Source organism: Psammomys obesus, unplaced genomic scaffold (assembly GCF_907164565.1).
Source record: "Psammomys obesus unplaced genomic scaffold, mPsaObe1.curated_primary_1811, whole genome shotgun sequence".
In the NCBI taxonomy this organism is placed as follows: Eukaryota; Metazoa; Chordata; class Mammalia; order Rodentia; family Muridae; genus Psammomys; species Psammomys obesus.
The window spans coordinates 158,721-174,749 of record NW_026593895.1 but is presented as its reverse complement, the minus strand read 5'-3'; the positions used below and the strand labels follow the sequence as shown (position 1 = coordinate 174,749).

Below are 16,029 nucleotides of genomic sequence, written 5' to 3'. Positions count from 1 at the left end.
CCCATCTAGGGTGTTTCCTGGGTATTATGTGTAAAGGAATGCAGACGAAAAGACCATGCTGACGGGAAAGCACCCGACACGGGGTTGCTAGTTTCGTCTTGTCTTCCTGGCCCAATCTCCATGGGCTGGACCAATACAAGTGACAACCGATGGACGTTTCTGGCACTGCGTTTAGCTGCTGGAGCGCAGTTCTGCGCGCCGCGGCCGGCAGCCCTTACGAGCCGATGCCGGCAGGAGCCACTAGGTGGCGGCAAGCCCGGCCAGAGCGCGCAGGACCTGGTGTAGACTGAATCCTCAATTTTGTTTGTCCTTCTCTTCCTCGCTGTTGAGCGCAGGTGTATACTGCCCTTGCGGTCACATGCTTGGTCCTTATGAAGGGCAGGAGAAAAGTCACCCTCCGTGTCCTCACAACATGAGAGAGAAAGACTATGAGAACAGTGGGTTGTTTCTGACAGAGGTGATCAGGAGCTTCTGTCCACACCTACTTGGCGGTTGTCTGCGTCACTTTTCTTAGGTAAACGTCGGGGAGCGGGACTCCTGGAGAGTCTGGACGCTTAGCTGTTTGCCAGAGTGGCAGCGCCATTTCCTGTGTGACCACCCTCCCGTGAAAGCTGCTGCTCCCCGCTTGCCAGTCCTTGCTGTCAGTTCGCCTTTACACTTTACAACATGCGTTCCAATACTTTTGCATAGCATGCCACTGTGGTTTTATTTTAGATTTTTGGTGAGTGGTGATATATAGCACCCTTTCATCTGACAAAGTGTCAGTTCAAATATTTTGGCCGTTTAAAAACTCGGCCTGTTTTCTCAATGATGAGTTTTGAGAGATCCTTTCCTTCTTTCCCTCCACCCCCTCTTCTCCTCTTCTTCCTCCCTTTCCTCTTCCTCCCTCTCCGTTTTTCTTTTTTGAAGAATATTTTATTGAGTAAAGAGGCAGCAGGCTGGGAAGTAAGTGGATTACCACCGACGGTAAAAACTAAAGTATATTCTAAATACAGGTCTTTAGTCAAGTGTGCAATCGGAGGTGCTTTCTCCCGCTCTGTTACCTGCCTTGCAATGCCTTATGCAGATCAAAGAGTGAAAAGTGTTGATCCTGGTGGAATCTAGTATCAAGCTTTTCCTGTGTGGATTATGGTTTTAGTGTCAAGAGCTGGTCTTGGTCATCCTAGTGCAAGATATTTTGTGAATAACAAACATGTTCCATGAACATTAGGGACTCTGAGTCTTCCTTTCTTCCTTCAGTGGCTTATAAACATTTTCTTTCATTTTTTTTTCCTCGCTAGTACTGCCCACAGAACACACTGAGAATTAGGCATAACAAATATGGATTTCCCATCTGAACTCTCAGGCCTCCTTTCCCAGGCCTCCCAAAGATCACAAAAGCAGCATTTTCTAAAGTATCTTTTATGGTTCCGACAAAGGTTCTGAGAATTGGGGTAGCCGGTGCACATTTCCTGGAGAACACATTGGAGTTCCCTCTGCATCCTCTGGAAGTTCATGCTCCAAATACTCCTGCCTCCAAACAACAAAACCCTGCCACATACCACCTGAGGATTCACAGTTAAGGCAATGGGCGGTTGGTCTGTTTGTGCCATGGAGTCTTCCCACACACCAGAGGAGCATGCCTTCTTGGAGGCTTTTCTTGAATCTAAGTGCAGCTTCTTCCTGCACCTCTCGGATCTGAGTTTAAGTCAGCCCCTTTTGGAGCTGGAATGAGAAGGAAATGCCAAAGAAGAGAAGGAGAGAGACAATGGCTGAGCTGAGAGGGTCAAAGGAGGAAAAGAATGACTCATCCTCAAACACATGAAACAATTGCTTTCCCCCTCGTTCTGTTTTCAATTCCTATTAAACTATTGATTCTTGCCATCACGATGGCTCCTTGGTACCTGCCACAAAAGCCTGAGGACTTGAGCCTGATCCCCATCCACAGTAGGAGAGAACAGTTGTCCTCTGACCTCCACTTATACACACATATACTGTGACATGTGCACAAATGCTTACACATACTGTGCACACACACCTCATACACACAAAGAAACAAAAAGAAATAAAAGAATTAAATATTTGTTGTGTTCCCAAGTATATCCCAACTCAGTTTATTATGAAACATATAAGCTCTTTTGGTTTTGACAAATTTCTATTTTTTTGGCTGGATTTAGCTGAGTGGCATTGTTCCCTAAAACATAAGCCAGGGGAGAAACTGGGACAATGACAGAAACACCAGAAATATGTATCCCTACCTGGGCATCAACTTGCAGAACCACCTAGTGTAACTATTTTGGAACTCCGGTGTCTCATGTAGACTTCAGTTTTCCAGGAGAAGGCTTGGGTGGTAAATTGTGTTTAATTTTGGTAAATTCAGAGTCTTGAAACATGAATACTTTTTAGTCAAGGTTCTCTAGAGTTACAGAACTTGTGGAATGAATTTCTCTGTCTATCTCTCTCTGTCTTTGTTTCTGTGTCTGTCTGTCTGTGTGTTTATCAGATACGATCATCTTAGCCCAGGATACTCTGTGAATAACAAATACATTCCACTAATATTAGGGACTTTGAGTTTTTCCTTTACTTCCTTCAATAAAAGGGAATTTAGTGGAATGACTTACAGGCTGAAGACCAGCTCATCAACACTGGCTAGCTGTGATCAGAAAGTCTAAGAATCTAGTAGTTGTTCAATCCCACAAGGCTGGATGTCTCCGATGGTCTTCTGTATATGCTGGAATTCTGAAGAAATAATCTCCAATGTCAGTAAAGGAATCAGTGTGCTAGCAAGGGGAGGACAAGCAGGCAAAGAGAGAAAGGTTTTATTTGTTTGTTTTTTCTATGTCCTTATATTGACTTCAAGCAGAAGATGTGGCCCAGATTAAAGGTGTGTCTTCTTCCCACCCCCCAAAGATAGTCTTGACTGGAAGTGGATTCACTCACTTCTCAAACCAAACAGAAAATCTCTCACAGGTTTGCCATCCATTTCTGGATTATAGTTTATTCCAGATATAGTCAAGATGGTAAGAATAGCCATCACAGTACCTGTCTCTTGTTGCCAGCAGTGTGCCAGGAAGCTGTGAACCCATTCTCTAAGCAACTAGTGCTGCTTGCTGGAGCCAGGATGGACAAAGAGACTTGGTCACCTAATGACAGTAGTCTGTGCTCCAGGCAAACCAGGGGTGATCATTTCTGTTTACCTTATTTCATCCTGGCTTTGTGTGAGCTCTCCATCTTTGATTATTGACTTTCTGAAAATTTAAAAAGTCCATGCCTTTTATTCCACCTTTCAAACTTCCCTTTTTTCCTGCAAATGAAATAATCTTTGACATTTACAACAGACCGATTTTAAAAAGCCAGAAACCCCTGGAGAAGGAGGAAAATCTGATTTCCAGAGTCATATTATCAAGTTCAAATGTTGAGTTCTCTGTCTGTCTGTCTGTCTCTGTCTCTCTCTCTCTCCAAGAACAACAAAACTACAAAGTATATAAAGAAACAAGAAAGTATGGCCTATTCAAAAGGGAGAAATAGATCAGTATAAACTGTCTGTGAAGAAGAGATAGAAAACACAAAAGAAAATTAAAAGAAATGCTGAAGCTAAAAATTATTATAAATTAAACAAAAGTTTTACCAGAGAGTTTCAAAACCAGATATGAGGAGGAAGCAAAAAGAACCTGCCAGCTTAAGGGTAGGATGGTGACAATAGCCAAGTCTGCGGAACACAAACCAGATTGAAGAAAAGTGCTCAGAGACTAAGGGATCCATAGGACATGAGTCAACAGAGATAAACTCTCATTGTGAAAGTCTCAGAGGAAGAGAGAATGGGGAAGAGTGGATGTCTAAAGAAGTAATAATTGAAAGCTTCCCACACTTGATGGAAGATATGAATATAAAGGTCCAAGATGCTGAGTTAATTACAAGTATAATGGGCTCTGGGCCCACAGAGATGTATCACAACCAGACTTTCAGCAAAGAGTGACAAAGAGATAAAGAGAAGTAACCGATCACCTACAAAGGATTCTCAATAAGATTATGAGAAAAATTCTCATCAGTAACTTTGAAGTCCAAAAAGCAATGATCTGATGAATTCAACCTTTTGGAAGAAGAGGAACTGTTGACCAAGAATCTTATACCCAGCAAAACTATCCTGCAATCATGCTAACTCAGCTCACACAAAGGTGCTTGTCACCAGACCAGATGAGTTCAAATTCTTGGGACCAACATGGTGAAAGACCTGACCCCTGGAAGTTGTCTTCTGCCCTTCATATGTGCTTCATGTTGCTTGTGCATGTGTGTACATATGCGTGCATGTACACATGTGATGGCGTGCGCACACAAACACACACACCATAAACAAATAAAAAGAATTTTTTTTAAGTGAGAGAGAAGGTAAGACATTCCCAGAGAAACAAAAGCTAAAAGAATTTGTCAGTCTCACTCTGCAAGAAGTTCTAAATAAGGCCCTGAAGGTCAAAATTGAAGGTTACTAATCGTAACTCAAAGACAACGAAGACATACAGACCTCAGAAAATCTGTGTGTGATCTACAATTATTAACGCAAGTTATAACAGTGATGTGACACTGTACCCTTATTTTTGTGTGATTTAAATTTTTAAAGATTTCTCTAGACACTAACATAACTGCAATTTTGGTTTATAAACTATACACTTATCTTAATAATTTAAGGGGATTAAAACTTTTAAGATTAAAAGATTGGTAAATTTCTTGTGATTATGAGATATAAAAATGCAATTTGATAATATTAAGAACTAAAGACATAAGAAGACAAGCATTAAAAAACAGTATTTGCATATTATAAAAGTTAACTTGGGATAGGTCCAAATTAGAATGAATTAAGTTTGAACTATTAAGTATAATTCCAATTTGTAATCAATATAAAATAGTTAAATAACAGTTGCAAGAAAAAAAATTAAACCTTTTGCTGTAAAATTTCAGTTGAATAAGATAGTCATACAGAAAATGAGGGACCAAATGCTCTAAGGAATGTGAGAAATTAATAGCAAATGCACAGACTTAAGTCCCTCATCATCAATGATTATTTTGAATATAAATGACAAAACAGATTTTTCTGAATGGAGAAGAAAACATGACCCAACAACATGCTGTCTACAAAAGGATCACTGTGTGCAAACAAACAAACAAAGCAAAACAAACAACAACAACAACAACAACAACACACACAGTAGATTAAAAGTGAAAGCTTTAAGATACATTCCCTACAAATACTAACTGAAAGAGAATAAGGACAGCTGTCCTCACAGCAGTCAAAATACGCTGGAACTGCAGAAGGGGCTGTAATAAATCACTGAAATTAAAAAGAAGGGATTAGAGACAGGGCTACCTATTTCACAGACACACAAATAACACAAATAATACAAGTTAGCACATTTGGACAGTTAGCAGCAACCTTGATTGCTAGAAATGATGGAAGAACATTTCAGATATGCCACACTACCAAGACTCAATGAAGAAGAGTTAAGAAATTGGGATAAACCTACAACTATGGCAAAGATTGAATCAGTAATCACAAACCTGACAGAGGAAAGACCCAATAACTTCACCAGTGAACTCCACCAAAATTTTGTGTTTTTAAATGTATTTTATCTTAGTTTATGTGAGATGAGTGTTTTGACTGAATACGTGAGTGTGCACCTGGTACCCTTGGAAGCCACAAGAGGGCAGCAGATCCCCTAGAACTGGAGATACACATGCTATGAGCCACCAGATAGGTGCTGGGAATCGAATACAGTTCTTTGGAAGAACAGCCAGAGCTTTTAACTGCTGTGTCATTTTCCAGCCCCTCCAACAAAAATTTTAAAATGACTGACACCAATCCTTCTCTTTTCAAAAAAAAAAAAAATTAAGAGATGGGAAAACTTCCCAGCTTGTTTTACAAGGTAGCATTCCCCTGAAATCAAAGCTAGCCAAAAATACTACAGGACAGCACAAACTATTACCTTTCATAACCTTGTTGTAAACATTGCCATCAAAATACAGTCAACCAGGATTCCACAGTATCAAAGGCCATGCACTGTCATGACAAGATTGATTGAACTTCAGGATGACGTAGTCTTAAAAGGCCAATCAGTGTGACAAGCCACATAGAAGGAAGGAAAAGTGCTGCGATTGGAGCAGTGCTCTGCCACACCAGAGCACATATTCTTTAACCTCCGAGAACGCCATCTCCCATTCTCAGTTACTGACTCTCAATGAGGCTGACGTTGAATATATTGAATACATGTTCACAGTCTTTTGAGAACACTGAGCTTTAAAAAATTTGTCTCAACTGTGGATTATATAGGTCATTATATTTAAGAATTCTTGCATTCATAGAATATTCTAGACATTTGGCATTTGGCATAGATAAGTACAGAACAGGCAAAGCTGTCTAACTTTGGGTACCTTGTATATAAAGTATTTAACTTTATAAACCACATTGAAAATCATTCTCTTTACCCCATGGAGATATTTTAAAAATTTTATTTATTTATTCATTTTATATCCTGATGGTAGCCCCCTCTCTTCCCAGTACTCCCCTTGCAAGCCCCTTTCTCCACTCTCCCCTCTCCTTTTCTTTCTCATATGGGTACCAGCCAGCCCTGGCACATTAAATCGCTGCAGAACTAGGTGTATCCTCTCCCACTGAGGCCAGACAAGCAGGTCAGCTGGGGGAATGGGATCCTAATGTAGGCATCAGAGTCCCCGCTTCAGTTTTTGGGGAATCCACATGAAGACTAAGCTGCACATCTGCTACATATGAGGACCAGTTCATGCATGCCTCTTTGGTTGGTGCTTCAGTCTCTGTGAGCCCCCATGGACCCAGGTTAGTTGACTATGCAGGTCTTCTTGTGGTGTCCTTGAGCCCTCTGGCTCCCTCAGCCAAACTCTTCCATAGAACTCCCCAAGCTCTGTCTAATGTTTGGCTGCGAGTCTCTGCCTCTGTTTCTATCAAGTGCTGGTTGAATCCTCTCAGAGGAGTTATGTTAGGCTCCTGTCTACAGGCATGGCAGAGCATAAATAGTGTAAGAGGTTGGTTCTCTCCATGGGATGGGTCTCAGGTAGGGCCGGTCTTGGGTTTGCCATTCCCTCAATCTTTGTTCTGTCTTTGTCCCTGCACATCTTGTAGGCAGGACAGATTTTGGGTTGAAGGTTTTGTGGGTGGGTTGGGGTCCTTATCCTGCCACTGGCAGTCCTGCCTGGTTATAGGAGGTGGCCGCTTCAGGCTGCATAAGCCCTTGCTTGGAGTCTCAGCTAGGGTGACCTATAGACTTCCTGGGGCCTCCCCTACAGTACATGTCTGGGAAATCCCAGAGATGCCTCCTACCCTTCTCTTTCCCCATCTCCTTACTCCTAATCTCCACCCCTGCACCCCTTCCCATTCTCTCCTATCCAGATCCTTCTCTCCGTCTCCAGTGTTTATCTTATTTCACCTCTGAGGGAGATTGCAGCCTCCTCCCTTGCCCCCCCCCCCCCGGCTTCTTTGGATCTATGAATTGTAGCGTGGTTACCCTGTACTTTATGTTTAATGTCCTCTTATAAGTGAGCACCTACCATGGATATCTTTTTGGGTCTGGGTTACCTCACTCAGGATGATATTTTCTAGTTCCATCCATTTTCCCACAGAATTCAGTATGTCCTTGTTTTTAATAGCTGAGTAATATCTTATTGTGTAAATGTGCCATATTTTCTTCACCTATTCTTCAGTTGAGGGATGTCTAATTGTTTCTAGTTTCTTGCTATTATGAGCAAAGCTGCTATGAACATAGTTGAGCAAGTGTCCTTGCGGCATGGTGGAACATCTTTTAGATATATGCCCAGGAGTGGTACGGTTGAGTCTTGAGGTAGATCTAGTCCCAGTTTTCTGAGAAAGTACCAGACTGATTTCCACAGTGGTCGTACAAGTTTGCTCTCCCACCAGAGATGGAGGAGGGTTCGTAAGTGACCCCAAAATTCTACCAGAGAACTCCTACAGCTAATAAACACCTTCAGCAATTTTTTAACTAAAAAAAAAAAAAATCAGTAGCCCTTCTGAATACAAACAATAAACAGTCCGAGAAAGCAATTAAGAAAACAACACCCTTCACAACAGCCACAGACAATAAAATATCCTCATGTAACTCTAACCGAGCAAGTGAAAGACCTGTATGACAAGAACTTCAAGTCTCTGAAGAAGGAAATTGAAGAAGATATGAGAAGATGGAAAGATTTCTCATGCTCATGGATTGGTAGGATTAATGTAGTAAAACTGGCCATTTTACCAAAAGCAATCTACAGATTCCATGCATTTCCCATCAAAATTCCAACGTGATTCTTTATAGACCTTGAAAGAACAATTCTCAACTTCATATGGAAAGACAAGAAAATCCAGAATAGCTAAAACAGTCCTCACACACACCTTCAGATTTTGTGTCACTCTTTTTAGATTTCCTCCTCCTCTTGTTGCTGAGATGGCCTTGGACGTTTCAGAAGGAGAACTGCCACTGGAGGTCAGAGACTCTCAATGCCCAGCCTAGGGATGGGGGTAGGGCAGCATAGTTGAGTTTCCTCTTTGAATTTCCGGGGCTTCTGTGCTTCGTAGAGTGAGCGGGCAGGAAGTAGTCCTCATAGCAGAAGCTCCAGGAGCTCCGTGCTCCCACTTCGTTGTCGATTAAATGATGGAGTGGGGGGTTGGGGTGGGGCAGGTCCATCTGAGGGAAAGGTGACCTGTTTAATGTGACATCTGGGTAGTCTCAGTGATTCAAGGATGAGTAGTGTAGCCGTCAGGTCTGGAAATGCTGACTTGGGAAGACAGCTAAGATGAAAATCAGGGCTAGGGTGAGGGTGTTAATAGACTCTTGAAAGAGTGAATGTGCTCCCCCACATACGTTCCTCTGTATTCCACCTCTGAAAGTCAACGTTTATTCAGTTTGTTGCCTCTGAATCTATCCCTTCATCTCTTCTTTGCTGAGATATTTTAAAGCTAATTCCACATTCAGTGTAACTTTATGCTTAAGTAAATACGGATATTTTATTTTCTAACCATGTTGCTTTGATTATGCTTAACAACACTAATCAATATCTTATGTCATCAGCCATCTGATCATATGTAAGTTATTTCAGTTTCTACTGGGATTTACAATCCTTTTGTCAGGCTATATCATTGGCCATCAAAAGCCAAGTCTTAGTCACATATGGTATAATCGAAGTTTTGGTTTCCTTAAAAACTCAGTTTTGTTATGTGAATATGTTTTTGTTCTAATCCCAAGTGTGGAATTTAGTTTGGGCTTTAGTTTGTCCAAAGCTGATAACTGCCTCCTAAGGGGGTTTGTCTTTGCCCGCTGGTAACGGCCTGCCTCATGCTGCACAGAGAGGCACGTGGTCTAGGACTGTGAGGACCATAAATTCCAGAGTTCAGAAAGAGAGTGTGTGGCGGTTTGGAGAGACCAGAGACGGATGGTGTGGCGGCTTGGAGACAGACAAAGAAAAAAGGTTTCAACGCAGCGCCTCGAAGGAGACTGCTTGCTGAGTTTGCTGTTGACAGAATTAGTGTAGCCCCAAAGAACCCACTGACCCTAAACAACCTGGAGAAGTAAAAGGGTCTGAGATCCCTCTCCCCACCAGCCTTCTCTCTCCTACCAAGGGTTGGGGGGTTGGAAGGGAGAGGCTTTAAGGAGCCCCAAATAAAGTAGTTTAAAAATGAGCGCAGCTCATTGGGTAGAGTTTGTGGCAGAAACTATTCTTCCCAAAGACCAGCAGTGGCCCCAGGAGTGGGCTAGAGCAATGTCTGAGGAAGGACAAAAGTCTGTGGCCCCCAAGACTCAGGTCTTGATGGGCCTGGGGTGTTGTTTCCTTGGAGGGACTCTCACACATATAAAATGCAAAGTCTTCCAGCACCCTAACACACTGTTTATTTATGGATGTTAGTGGGTAATAAAGCAAAAACCCTTCCCTAAAGTGCTAGTTTGGATGCTGGAGGAAGGGCATACCTATGTTACTTTAACTCTCGTCACTGGGTAGCTCATGACTCTTAACTATCCCAGAGTCCCGCAGGTGTGGCTCATTCTTTCTCACATGAATGATGGGGGTGGGAGGTCAGGTAGCTTCTGGATAGGCAGAGACATGGCCACCTTGTCTGCTCAGGCTCCTTTGCCACCCATTGCCTAATTCTGTCTGCACTGAGGAAGAGGCAGCGCTCAGTAGGAAGTTCTCACCACTCTGCAAAGCTTCTTGTTATTACACTTGGTTTCCTGTTATGCAGAGATGGGCAGAAGAGAAAGAGAGAGAGAGCCAGGGGGCTGTAGCAACTGATGGAGCAGAAGAAGGAGAGGCAATTGTATGCTACAGTCCTAAGAAACATGAAAGCCCCCAAGTGTGAACAGCGTCAGGATGTCCCAAGGGGTCCCCTAGACTAGGAGAACTTTCTGAAGGCTGGAAAACTTTTGAGGCAGAGGCTTGGTCCTAGTCTAGGTTCTAGGGCTGCTGAATGGATAAAAGCAGAAAGCCAGCCCCTCCTAATCCCTAATCTGTCTCTCTTCTTCTCATTTGTTCTTACACATACTCTCTCTCTCTCTCTCTCTCTCTCTCTCTCTCTCTCTGTCACTACCCACCATGTTACTGCGGAGACAACATCCCTGCCTGCCTTTTCTGTCAAATCCCAACTTCCTCTCCCAGGCGGGCTCTGCTTTTTCACTTGTCACGGTCATCCGACTAACAGCAAAGACGATTCCATCAGGGGTAGCAAGTGAAGCACACTCCCGTCCTGGGCAGAGAAGACAGGCCTTCAGAGAACAATTCTAGGTGTTACATGAATCTGTTCTCAAGCGTGAGTGTCCGGGGAAGGTTCCTGTGGGAGTTGAGAGCCCACAGCACAAGCCCCTCTGCGGCCTCTAGTCTCACGGCTCCTCTAAGTGGCGATGTCCTTCACAGCGAAGTGAAAACGGCATTGTGGTTACTTCGCTGGTTGTTTGCAGCAGAAGGTAGCAAGGACGTTGGTGCTCAAAGGGTAGCCCAGAAGCCTCCTCTCAGCCTGGCAATGGAGCAGGGTTAATTCAGCTCTGCTGCCCACTCCATGCCCACACAGTGAGCTGGGAAGATGCAGCAGGATTACCTAATATGTCCATCTTCCTGTTGGCGTCAACAAAGCCTGGGTGGAAGGTTTGAGGTTTCAGTACTATTTCTCTGTGAGTGCTTTTTTTCAAGGCCTGATGGCCATCACATATGACACAGTGGGAGGAAGTAGAAGCATGAGGTTGTTTATACATAATGTTTGAGGCCACTTGGGTGGGGACCATGTGGGTGTCGCCTGGTTAGAGTCTGTCCCCCGGACTTCACATATTGGGAATTGACTGCAGTGCAGCAGCGTCTGGAGGTGGGGCCTCACAGAAGGTAATTATGTCACAAGGACTCTCCTCACAGATGGAATGGTGTCTCTATCTGGGGCTAGGTTGTTACAAAGGGGACTTGTAACTTGAAAGGTTGTTACAACGCTCTCTTATTTCCTCCTGCTCCTTCCTCTGGCCTTACCATGGGACATTATAGCTAGTGCCCCGTGCAGCCTTGAGAACTGTAAACCAAATGATGTCTGTTCCGGGTGAATGACTCAGCTCCCAGCGTTCTGCTAAGCAGCAGAGGCTCACAGGAGACCTGGAGCTTCCTGTGGTGGGTCCTCACGGCTTTGCTCCTGCCCAGATGAAGGCTGGGCTGTCCCTGCCTTCTGCACGCTTTCTCACTCTACAACCGCTTTGATTTTTAATGTGGGCAGCTCTCTTCACCACAGGATGCCGTTCCTTTCTGGGTCTCGTGGCCTGCGTATGGATAGCTGGCTTTTCAATCAGATTGTCAGTAGCTGGAGAGAATCACTTTAGCTCTCTGCTCTTCAGAGCCTTGTCTTTAAGGTGGAGGTCGCATTCAGGTACTACCTAACAAAGAACTGGTGTGGCCATGGAAGTAACGGGCACATGTGGGGTACTGCACCATAGCAGGCGCTTGAAAGGACTTGCAGTGCAGTAAGTCACTGGCCGCTATTATTGGAGTAGGCATCGGTCCTTCTACCAGCTGCTGCCTGCACTGGAATGAACGAGCACGCCTAGAAGTCCCACAGACAGGAAAACTCGTTACAAAACAAAGCCCCATTGATGCTAATCGTCAGTGCATCCTAAAATGTTTATTTCGTTCATTCACTAAGTACTCACCAGGGACCCTCTGCTGGCTAGAGCTCTTCTAGGCTGTATGACACTCTCCGTGTGTGGCAGTATTTCTCCTGTCTTGTATGGAGGACTGTAGCCACAGCCCACAGTGATGGCTGCTTCCCTCATTGCCAACTGCTGCTGTACGCAGCCCCATTAACTTCTCACCGTGTCTGTCTGTCTGTCTGTCTGTCTGTCTGTCTGTCTGTCTGTCTGTCTGTCTGTCTATCTATCTATCTATCTATCTATCTATCTATCTATCTATCTATCTATCCATCTATCCACCTATCTATCTATCTAATGTGGGATTTTTATGTTAGGTAAATTTTTCTTTCTAGCCTCTCTTGGTCCAGATTCTTACCTGTGACACCCAGAACTCCGGGGTGGCTGGAAGCTAAGCATTCTTGTTCTCTAACTCCACCCCCGCTTCCTGCAAGTGGGTCTTGGGGTTCTGTGAGATTCTCAAGCGGGGGGGGGTATGTGGTCTTGGATCTGACATGGTGCTGCCACCTGTCAAGGACTCAGCGATGTGGGCGGTGTGAGCAGGGGAGGCCAGCTTCCCTGAGCTGTGCAAACTCCATGCCTCATGGAGACCCCGGCTCCTTCTTGTTCATTCTGGTCTCAGCCTGGGCATCTACTCCCAGACATACCTCACAGGGGTGTCCTTTCCCACCAACACCTTTCTCGTCCAGGCCTGTCTGTTACGCCAGGGCGTATGTGGTGTTCTGCTGGCCTTTCCCTTCCACCTCTCTCTCTCCTTTTATCCTTTACTCTTTTTAGCCCTTCGTCACATGTAAAAAAACACCGGATCCACTACATATTCAAAATAGTAATGTTCAGAACACCAGCTTCTTTTCACTTCTTGTATTTTGAAGGTAGGCACTAGCTGAGAAATTTCCATGATCATTGCTAACTCTCGTGGGCTTATCACCCACAAAATGCTTCTGGTGCCCACAATCTCACGGAGGAAGAAACAAGGCGTAGAACAGACTGACACTTAATCAGTCACTGTTCCAGAAGCCTGAGTAGCTCTCTGTGTCATCCTGCCGGCTCTTCACTGGGGACCAGGATACAGGACGAGCAGGGACAAGCACAGAGCCAGCATCCTTGTCCTCTTACACTGTAAGTAGAAAGGGAGACAGGGTCAAAAATAAAATTGCCAGGCATGGTGACAAATGCTGTACCACAGAAGTGTCTCCGGAGAAGGGGGCTAGAGAGCCAAGTTTAGCTGCCAGGCTTTCTCATGGAGAATGTCATGGAATCTCAAAGGGTGGGCAAGAACTTCTAAAGAGGAAATCAGTGCAAGGAGCACACTGCCCTGTTGGTTGGAGGAAGAACAGAAAAATCTGAGGAAGCCACAAGGATTCCAGGTCTATTGGCAGGGGGTTTTCGATTGATCTTCTAGGTAGGAGAGAGGCATGGAGGCTCATGGGAGATTTGTTATCAGGAGACAAATGTAAGTCTGTGCCTAAGAAGGGTCACAGGATCGGCAAGCTGATCTGTGCTGACGGCAGGAGCCGCAGCCCATTGGGTCAGTCATAGAGACTGTCACAGGTTGCAAGTTATAGAGACCAGAGACAGGCAGGCAGGCTAGGGTAGGTCTGTGAGTACAAGGCAGGGATGGGGGATGGTTCAGAAAAGGGCCCAGCAGTGTAGTGAACTTGAGAATTGCCCTTTGGTGCCTGTAAGCAGTCAGGCGGCCCTGCAACTTAGAGAGGTCTGGAGGGCAGCCATAGGAATTCTCTTTCCCTTTCTAATTTGTTCAGGCAGGTTTCCACGGTGGGGCTCAGCGTGAGAAGACTTCAGCACACCCTCCAGGCTCGAAATCCTGATGAGCCTCCTCCCTACATCCACGCCTGCCTAACACAGAGCCTTGGCCAGGGCGGCTGGAAAGCAGGTGGTAGAGATGTTTCAGAGGTGGGCCTTAAGAAAGTTTGTGGTTATTTTTCAGGTCAGCGGGTCAGCAGATGGGAAGGTGAAGAGGAAGTGACAGTGTTTCCGAGGCGACGTCTCTGCTCATACTTCCTTCTTTAATCTTCTCTTGTTCCAACTTGGGCAAAAATAAGCTAACTTCTGCTGCAGACATAAAACCTGGGTACACAGTACAGCTTCTCTTCCCTTCTCTCACTGTAGACTAAAATCCAGGGACAGTCTAATTGCACAATATGTTTTTCATAGTCCCCTTGCCCAGTGACATGAAATGGCTCCCTGTGCCCTCTCAGAGGAAGGTTATTCTTCACCCACGGCCACTTTCCTAAGCCCACTAGTCCATTGGCTACTGAGTGCTTGAACTATGGCTAATGTAAATGCATGTTTTACTTGATCCTGTTTAGCTGCAGCCACTTACAGTGACTGCTGTGTTGTCTAGCACAGTGCCAGCCAGCTTGTTCTTTTTCTCTTTCCTAGAGTAAGGGTGGGTTCCTGGCCCCATTGAAACCCTCACCCTGCTTTTGTTCCAGGGAATTCTACAAACACCCCACTTCCCCTTTTCCTCTGTAGCCTGGTCTTCAGCCCACGCATAGTTCATATCTCCTCCCTGAGGGGAAGGCTTACCATGGGTGTGAAGACCAGCTCCCAGTAAAGCTTGCCACCATGACCACTTTCACTCTGAAGAGCTGACCATTGACAGAGGGGGCTCATTAACAGAGAGGGGCTGCCCAGTCGCTGGTTCACGGCTGTCAATCCCCCCCACACTGGGGTCACTTCCAGCTGTGTCCAAGGTATACAGACCTCTCCACATGCTCTCACTTATGAGGCGTGACCCCGGGTATATGGTCATGTCAAGGATGGTAGGATGGCAGCAGGTACACAAGAAACACTGGCTGTATGGTAAATACATGCTGAGGGGCATCAGTTTAGGCAAGGCCTTGGCACCGTGCCTTCCCATCACATGGCTATTACATCCCCTTTGGGCTGTATTTAAAAATATGAGGCATTCACACATCCCCCTGCCTTTCCCAGGCCATTCTTCAGAGCACAGGTGTTTTTAGGGGTGATCCTTTTTGGCTTGGTTATTGCTTTTTCATCATAAAGAATCATGAAATTTCCCCCAGAACTAAGTATAAAAGAATACCCTAGCCACTGGGTTCCATGTGTCTCCAATCCACAGTGTCTTTCAGGTCTCTGCTAATCCCTGTACAATTTCTGGAGGCTTCTAGCAATGACCCTAATAAGGTCTGTGGGATTCTAGGAGTGGCTCAAGAGACCAAGGTCCTCAAAGACATATGTGGCCTTTGCCTAATTTCTTCGCTTTCCAAGTCGGTTCCATTTGGTTATATGGAGGCTGCTCATTACTCTGCTGCAAGAAAGGGGTCTTTCCCCTGTATCTGATGATGTTGCTTCAGACGAGCAGCCCTAAGCGTTGCACTGGGATGGGCTTACCCTGAGGCCATTGCAGCCGAAGAGAATGCCCATCGCTTCACCCTTCACCCTTCCATCCTCTTCGAAAGTTGTGTGCATGAAAGTTGTGTCCACACTTTCGCTTTTGTCCACGTGTGCCTTCTTCCTAGTGCAGACAAGTCTCTTCAAGATACACCTTGACACACAAAGATGCCCTACTGCACAGTCTTTAATCCTTCCCTCAGCTCCATTCCTGTTCCTCACTCCCCAACCAGTGTCTGCTCATCATCTCCTCACCCTGGCAGTTCCTAAGTGGTCAGCCCTAGTGAAAGACTCTGGAAAGAGTAGATAGCTGAGAGGAAAGATTGGAAATGAAGGTTTTTGTTTGCTTGTTATTAAGGTGTCAAGACACACAGACACAAAGCGTTCTCTTCACAAACCAGATGGGCATCACACTGGCAAGTCCACAATCCTGACTGAATGCTCCTCTGTGCTGATGGCTGTCCGATGGAAGGCTCAATCAAGCATG

General features: G+C 45.0%; 1 protein-coding gene across 1 annotated transcript in view; it reads left to right on the top strand.

Moving 5' to 3' along the window:
* Arhgap25 (Rho GTPase activating protein 25) overlaps nt 1-16,029 on the top strand; it is a 75,858-nt gene that overhangs the window by 17,233 nt on the left and 42,596 nt on the right. The gene's annotated exons all lie outside the window — the stretch shown is intronic.